The 8,068-nt window shown below is 32.5% G+C and overlaps 1 pseudogene; it reads left to right on the forward strand.

Annotated features, from left to right (window-relative positions):
• The first annotated feature begins 1,826 nt into the window (after positions 1-1,826).
• LOC120077348 (uncharacterized) lies at positions 1,827-3,093 on the forward strand (annotated as a pseudogene).
• The last annotated feature ends 4,975 nt before the right edge of the window (positions 3,094-8,068 follow it).

Genomic DNA, 8,068 nt, shown 5'->3' on the forward strand with positions numbered 1-8,068 from the left:
GTAGAGAATTCCCTTTAAGCTCTCTGAAATGAAGAATTGCTGACCCCTCAAAATGAGAGAGATTCTCTATTTATAGAGTTCACAGGTGGGCTTGGGTTTGGTCGATCCATAGGTCTGGCCTTTGGGCCCAATTAGTTGCACTTGGGCTTGGTTGGTCCATAGGTTTGGCCTTTGAGCCCAATTAATCGGATTTAAGTCTGATTTGATATTTGGGTTAAATTCAGCCTATTTTTGGGTTTAGTTGGACTTTGACCCAAATAATAATATCAAATTATGTCAAATTAATTTATGTGATTCAACGGTCATGATAAAACCACGTGGCGTCATCGAAATTTGTCTTCAACTTCAATTCAGGACAATTGTCAACTCCTAATTGAGCCCAAATTATTTGGAATTTCGTCATTGATTTAGTAAATGACATGGCAATTTGTGATTGGTCTAAAATTTCTCTCATTCAACAATAATATGTAATTATATGGATCATAGACTTTTTTTTTCTACTTTTGTTAGAATTGATTGTAAATCTATAGATATCATCCAATTAGGTAACAACATGGAGAGATTTTATTTAAATTTTAAAATTATTCAAACTATGAAAGAAATTCAATTATGAGAGAATTTAGGAGGATTAATTTTTAGAATTAAAACAAATGAATATAAATCATAGCCTAAAAACTAATAACCTTGAATTCAAATATTTGTCTCTAAACTAAAAATAATTAATTTAATTTTTATTTGAATGATTTGATCAATCATGATAATTCTTCTCTATTTAAAAAAACACAAAAAAATCTTTTTATAGAGATATGTGTCCTTTACTTAATTCATTTGATTATCTTCTCATTTTAAAACATTATTTGAACCATTTTTTTTAAATTGTGATAATCCTTTCTTATTTTAAAAAAGTTAAGAGAATTTGATTACCTTATTAATTTTAAACCTTAAATTAAATGAAAATATTTTCCTAATTTATTACAAATTTCATGATAATTAATTGTCTCTTAGTTAATTAATTTAGACTTGATTGTCTTCTTAACTTTAAACTTGATTTAAACCAATATTAAAAAGATTAGTGATAATCCTTCCTTATTTAAAATCAATGATTGGATTATTTGATTACACTAATATTTTTTTACATTTTATTTATTTTGAATAGGATGATTTGTTTATTCGGTTAATTCTAAATTTTAATTTTAAAAAATATTATTTATTTTTCTTTTCTTTTCTTTTTTAAATTAAAATTTCTCCGTTGAAGAAAGATAACAAAAAGATATTGTGCTCCTAGTTTCATTTTTTTTAATTTTAATTTAAACCAAAATATTAAACCAAGAAAGATATGTATTTTAAACTTTATTTGAAAATTATAAAGATGGTGCAATTACAACAAAAGTGAAAAGGGAAAATACAAAACAAAAAAAAAAAAAGAGAGAGCATGAAACAATAAAAATTACTATAAACCCTAAAACTCGTTGGTGTGAACTTATATTTATAAAATTTTAAAAGTGGAAAAACTACACAAGCATAAAACATAAAACGGTTGATCACTCTCTCCTTTGTCTCTCTGTCGTCGATCTCTAAATTGATTGAAGATTAATGCTACAAACAAAATTTCTAAAATAATAACAATAATAATAAATCTTCAATATATGGGAACAATGTTGCTATTAATTCATTGAATTATTAAAATATTATTCCATAACAAAAAATGGAAAGGTTTTATAGATCATCTTTGGATATGTAAAAGTTCATCCTTCCATATCAATATATGTCTATATATAGAGCAAGATTTGGAGAGTTTTTCAAGGGAACTCAGCAAACGGGAAAGTATGAAGGGGCTTGTCTTCATCACTTTCTTCTTACTTATGTTGGTAATATTTAGCTATTACATTCATCTGCTTACATTTTTAAAGGCACTTATTTTAATTTTGAATAGCATTGTCGGTGTGTTTGGAATACATTTTTAAGTATTTCATTTTAAAAATAAATCATTTTAGAATAAATTGGAGTGTCCGACAATCACTCAAACTAATTTTTCAAGTGTTTTTTAATTAATTTTTATCAAAAGTGTTTAAATAAAGATGAGTTTTTTTTTTTAAAAAAGAATACTTTTTTCTCGAGTTAATTCAAACAGACTCTCCATCGATGCAACTCTAACCATTTGCATGTGGTAGAAGTATGAAATCAATTTTGCATTTATTGTGCATTGTATTTGATGCATGTTGGATAATTCTCTTATTTTTTTTCTCTTTGCTTCTTTTGTGGGGAATTTAGTTTGCAAACACCATAGAATCAAGGCATGAGCCAAGAGATCATCATTGGAGAAATTTGGTCAAAGATGAAGCAATTAAAGACATTATTCGTTCTGATCCAAACTCTCTTCTTTCTGAGAATAAAATGGATGATTGCGCCCAAACTTTGAAGCGGGGAGATGGAAAGCTTTTCATCAAGAATATTGAACCTCACCAAGTGTTTCATTTTATCCAGATGACGCCAAAACGAAGCTTTTTTATCGAGGATGTTGAACCACAATCAAGTATCCCATTTATTATCAATAACATCAAAAATTTAGAACCACAACCAAGTGCCATGTTCGATCTAGATGATATCGAAATAAAGCTAGCCAAAGATATAGAACCACGACCAAGTATAATATTTTATCCTAATGATGTCAAGATAAATCTTTTTACTAAAGATATAGAACCACGACCAAGTATAACATTTTATCTTGATAATGTCAAGACAAAATTTTTTATCAAAGATATAGAACCACGACCAAGTATAACATTTTATCCTGATGATGTCAAGACGAAGTTTTTTACCAAAGATATAGAACCACGACCAAGTATAACATTTTATCCTGATGATATCAAAACAAAGGTTTTTACCAAAGATATAGAACCATGACCAAGTATAACATTTTATCCTGATGATGTCAAGACAAAGCTTTTTACCAAAGATATACAACTACGATCAAGTATAACATTTTATCCCGATGAAGTCAAAACAAAGCTTTTTACTAAAGATATACAATCATGACCAAGTATAACATTTTATCCTGATAATGTCAAGGCAAAGCTTTTTACCAAATCTTGAGAATCTCGAAGCTAAAGAGCTCTCTATCGATGCTCACCAGGGTGAGGCTGACATACAAGAGGCACAAGCTTAATGTTATATCAAAACAGCCAGAGAGGAAAGGAAGAGAATAAATATCAAGTGAAGAAATTTGATGGAACCTTTAAGAATCCCTAATGCTATGATTCAACATGTTTATGGTTTGTTTAGTTTACTTTTCTGTTGAATGTGATGTGACCTTAGTAAAAAAATGAAGTTGTTTGTATGAATAAAATTATGAGCAAACAATCTGTGTTTTTCCTTCCAAATCAAATGTGGGATGCTATGGGTTAAACAATGTAACACATATTATGAATGAAATAAGTTTGATGATATCTACTTGATATTGATGCATGGCACTTCTTTGTGGTATTTTTTTTCTATGTATGTTTCTCCATTAATAAAATACAAACTTGTTTAAAGTTAAAGATCTGTTTCAAAAACTGTGTTTCTCAGAATTTTGTTTCTTTTCCTTTCATATTCATACATGTACCCATATTCCCATCTCTCTTCCCCCTTTATATACTCATCCCTATTCTCTTCTTCATCTCTTTTCTTTCCTTTCTTCTATCCTAATTTTTCTATTTAGTCCTTGTTTGATAACTATTTGGTTTCTGATTTTAATTTTTGAAAATTACGCCTATAAACACCTATATCATCCTCAAATTCCTTGCTCTCTTATCTACTTTTTACCAATATTTTAAATAACTTATTAATTAAAATTAAGAAAACTAAAAAACAGTATTTTAAAGAGGAAAATTTTCAGAGTTTTGAGTTTAGAATAAATCAATGATTACTGAAATTTCAATTTACAAAGTTTGTCCATCAAACAATTTATAAATTTCTCTATTTCGGAGTAATTCATGTAATTAACACCATTTAACGTGAATTAGTTGATTGGAAGTTGATGACATTTCTAATCAAATTTAACACATATTGAAAGGATAAAATTTATTATACTTATTTTTTTTTTCTTTGGCCTAAAATTGTATTCAACAATATAAAATCTTTGTAATCGTTTTATATTTGTTTTAACGCAGGTTATATATGTTGCTATATTATATATACTAAATTTTATTTCAATTAAATATACATAAAAAAAAAAAAAAAACAAGAAACTGTTATTAAAATTCCGTATTTGTTTTTATTCTGTTATTTTCTTGAAACAAAACACAGCAAGAAAAGGAATATGATACCATTATCAATTATTGTAATTGCAGGTAGTTGTGCTTCTAGAAAAATCAGTTGTGATAGAAGTAAAGAAGTGTTCGGTAAATTTTAATTTTAAATTAGAAAAAACTAGTTAATATCTTTGGTAAGTTAATACTAAATTAGTGTAATTTAATTATATAATTATTTGGAAATATATATGATTTGAAATGCAACCATTTTTTTTAATTAAAAAAAAATATGAAATAATTTTGTAAAAAATTTGTTATAAGATTTTGGACCAATTAAAATTTGGAACAAATGGGAGAAAATAAACTAATGAAATGAAAATTGAGATGGATGAGGGAAGATACCAAATTTTTAGGAAAATTAAAATCTAAAAACTCGATCAAATAACTTTTGCACATTAGAACAATTTTGAAAGTGATTCTGTGTGTATTAATAAATAAGTTATTTTACTCTTTTTCTTTTTTTTTTTTTTTTTTTTTGGGGGGGGGGGGGGGGGGGAGAAGATACAACTGAAGTCAATAGGTGCACCGGGACATTTCTCTTACGTTTATACCTCCTTAACACCATCTGATAACTGGCAGAAATGTCAATTATTATAAACCTTTTATTTGGAATTATGAGGACTAACAAGTAGAAACTACGGTGATAATACTTGAAATTTATGAAAATTTGAGTTTTGCCTCGATCAGCACCTAAATCCTCACTGACCCCAATATTATGCGTTATTATGCGCTGAAGTGTTTATTTTTGTAGCTAACGTAGAAAGTGGATGCATACGCGGAAGCCGGATTATCGCAAAGACGGCCGCATGCGGAGAATTCTGCCATCGCAAAGGCGAATGCATATGCTCAACGCATGGATGTTGCGGTAATCAACCACATACATCCATCGCATAAAAGTTGCGGTCGTCAAGCAAATATGGTCATCGATGAGAAGTTGCGGTCATCGACCGAATATGGTCATCACATGGATGTTGCGGCTATCAATTGAATGCGTTCATCGCTTGGAGATTGCGGCTATGGAGTTATAACCATAATAGAAGGGTGATCGCAAGATGGGTGGAATGCATTGATACTTAGTTGAATCAAGCTCGAACGCATACTTTGGGGGTATCAACAAGATAAGATGATGTGACATTGCCCATACCGCAACAAAGGCAGCAGTGAGACATAACGCAATCATGATTGTTGTCGGCGTTTAAACTCTATAAATAGCCCCTTGGACCTTCATTTCAAAGGATCCGAACTTCTGCCTTAAGGCAGAGGTTTGCGATCACAGATGAGAGCATAAGCGAGATTTTCTGTGAGGATTCTTCATTTCTATCAACCAGTCCGAGTGACGATCGAAGCTTTTGCTAGAGATAGAGCTCGAGAGAGACATCTCCACCATCCATCCATGGCACCACCAGTAGCCTTGACATAGAGTCTTTCATTTCTTCTCTGATCTCTGTATTGTATTACATTTTAGCTTAAGATATTAAGACATTTCGTAATCAATGCATATCTTAATTCCTTCAATGCAACCTTTTTCATCATCTTTATCTTTATCATTGTTTACCTTCATCGTTTATTTATCAAAGGTGATCGCATACTCAATTGTGTAGCCTAGAGATAGGACGCATGTAGCAACCGATTGAGAGATGTGTGTTGTGCGAGTATAGTGAATTAATCCTCTTTGCTTGGTGTGAGGTTGTAGCAACGCTTGTCTATGGGTTGTTGCAATGCTTGTCTACGAGCTAATTAGCTGCATTTAACTGCCTGAGAAGGTAAGAGATGAAAAGCACTAAAGCAAAGTATGCATTGTTCCTAGAGATGGGCACGGTCTTATGCTCGACGCAACCATACACTATAGAGATATAGTCATGCAGCTGACCACCGAGAGGTGTGTGATGCGTTAGTGTGACGAGCTGGGATTACTCGAGCGATTTAAGATATTAAATATTAATTTGCGTTAACAGTTGTTGTGTATCTACTAATTCTCATCGCAAGTCTTCCATTGTTCGATTTGTTTAGTTAGGAGTAGGAGGAGTGCGTAATCCATTAACTTCTTCCTTTTACTTTTATTCATCGCCTCAAACGCATTGCTTCACAAGCATTATTAAGTTACAAGTCCCTGTGTTCGACCTTGGATTACTCGAGAAACTTGCGTTCTCATTATACTTGGCGAGAAGGCAAGAAAACTTGTGATTGGAACGCATGGTCATTGCATAATAGATTAATGCATACTTTTCATTCCAATGCATGACCTCCAATGCATGGGCATAAACGTATAGCTTAAGACATGCAACACACAAATATTGCGTTCACCCTAATTTTCCTCAACAAATTTTTTGCGTCGTTGTTGGGGATTGGGCAGCTAATAGTTTGTTAAGTTTTGTGTTTTTGCAGGCACCCTTTTAGTCTTGGGCATATTATAGCTTGTGCGACCAAGTTGCAAACAATATTTGAGTGAAGGCCATACACCGAAAGTCAATGTGGACCCCGAGATAGAAAGGCTATCTGTCGCATGAGCTAGAAGCAGTTTTAGACGCATGTCAACCATTGCGATCATTTTTCAAAAAAAAAAAAAAAAAAAAAAAAAGAGAGAATTTTGAGAATAACAACTCCACTGTCAACGCAATGGGGAAATCCATGTTGATAAGAGTTAAGTTGTGCATAGTTAGATGTCCACATGACACACGTGGGGACAAGCCAAAACGAAGGTAAGTTGCCAAGATCAATGCATAAGCACAACTCCTCTATCCAGCACAAGCCAAATTAAGCAAGACAAGAGTTGATTTGAATATGGAATGCAACCAAAGTTGGATGCCCGCATGACACACGTGGGGGCAAGCCAAAACGAAGAGCGTAATCAGGTTCAATGTCGCATTCGAATAAGCAATCACAAAGTTTTGAATTGTTTTGAACGAACACATTCTTAAAAGCTAAACACAAAGTTGTGGGTAATGAATAAAAAATTTTTGAGCAAAGGCTTGCCGGATTTAAATTTAGAAAAGATCTTTTTGAAGAAGCAGCCGAAGTGGAGGACAACGTTGCTACCAAGGTTAGAAGTATGGGTGAATTATATTGTGAAAAGGTTGGTCATCGCAAAGGAAAACTAAAGGATAAATTTTGAATTTCTTAAGTATAAGGCATGCTTGAGGACAAGCATGATTCTAAGATTGGGGGTGTGATAACTGGTAGAAATGTCAGTTATTATAAGCCTTTTATTTAGAATATGAGGACTAACAAGTAGAAAATGTGGTGATAATACTTGAAATTTATGAAAATTTGAGTTTTGCGTCGATCAGCACCTAAATCCTCACTGACCCTAATATTATGTGTTTTTATGCGCTCAAGTGTTTATTTTTGTAGCTAACGCATACGCGGAAGCCAGACTATCGTAAAGATAACCGTATGCGGAGAAATCTTCCATTGCAAAGGCGAACGCATACGCTCGACGCATGGATGTTGCAGTAATCAGCTGCATGCATCCATCGCATAGAAGTTACGGTCGTCAACCGAATGCAGTCATCGATGAGAAGTTGCGGTCATCGATAAGAAGTTGCGGTCATCGACCGAATGCGGTGGAAAATCCTTGAGGATGAAGCAACATTTGCCTCACCCTTCTGCCTATCCTTACTTTTCAGTAAAGATTGCTATGTCTGCAACTCGTTAAGGAGAGTTGTAATGTTATATTTCACTTTGTTAAGAATCACATTACTAACAAAGTGCAGGAAGCTCTCCAGCAAAGAATGCAGGATTATGCTAACCTGGCTGCCCTCATCGATCGTAGACCC

The sequence above is a fragment of the Benincasa hispida genome, chromosome 5 (assembly GCF_027475165.1).
Source record: "Benincasa hispida cultivar pf3 chromosome 5, pf3_genome.v1.1, whole genome shotgun sequence".
In the NCBI taxonomy this organism is placed as follows: Eukaryota; Viridiplantae; Streptophyta; class Magnoliopsida; order Cucurbitales; family Cucurbitaceae; genus Benincasa; species Benincasa hispida.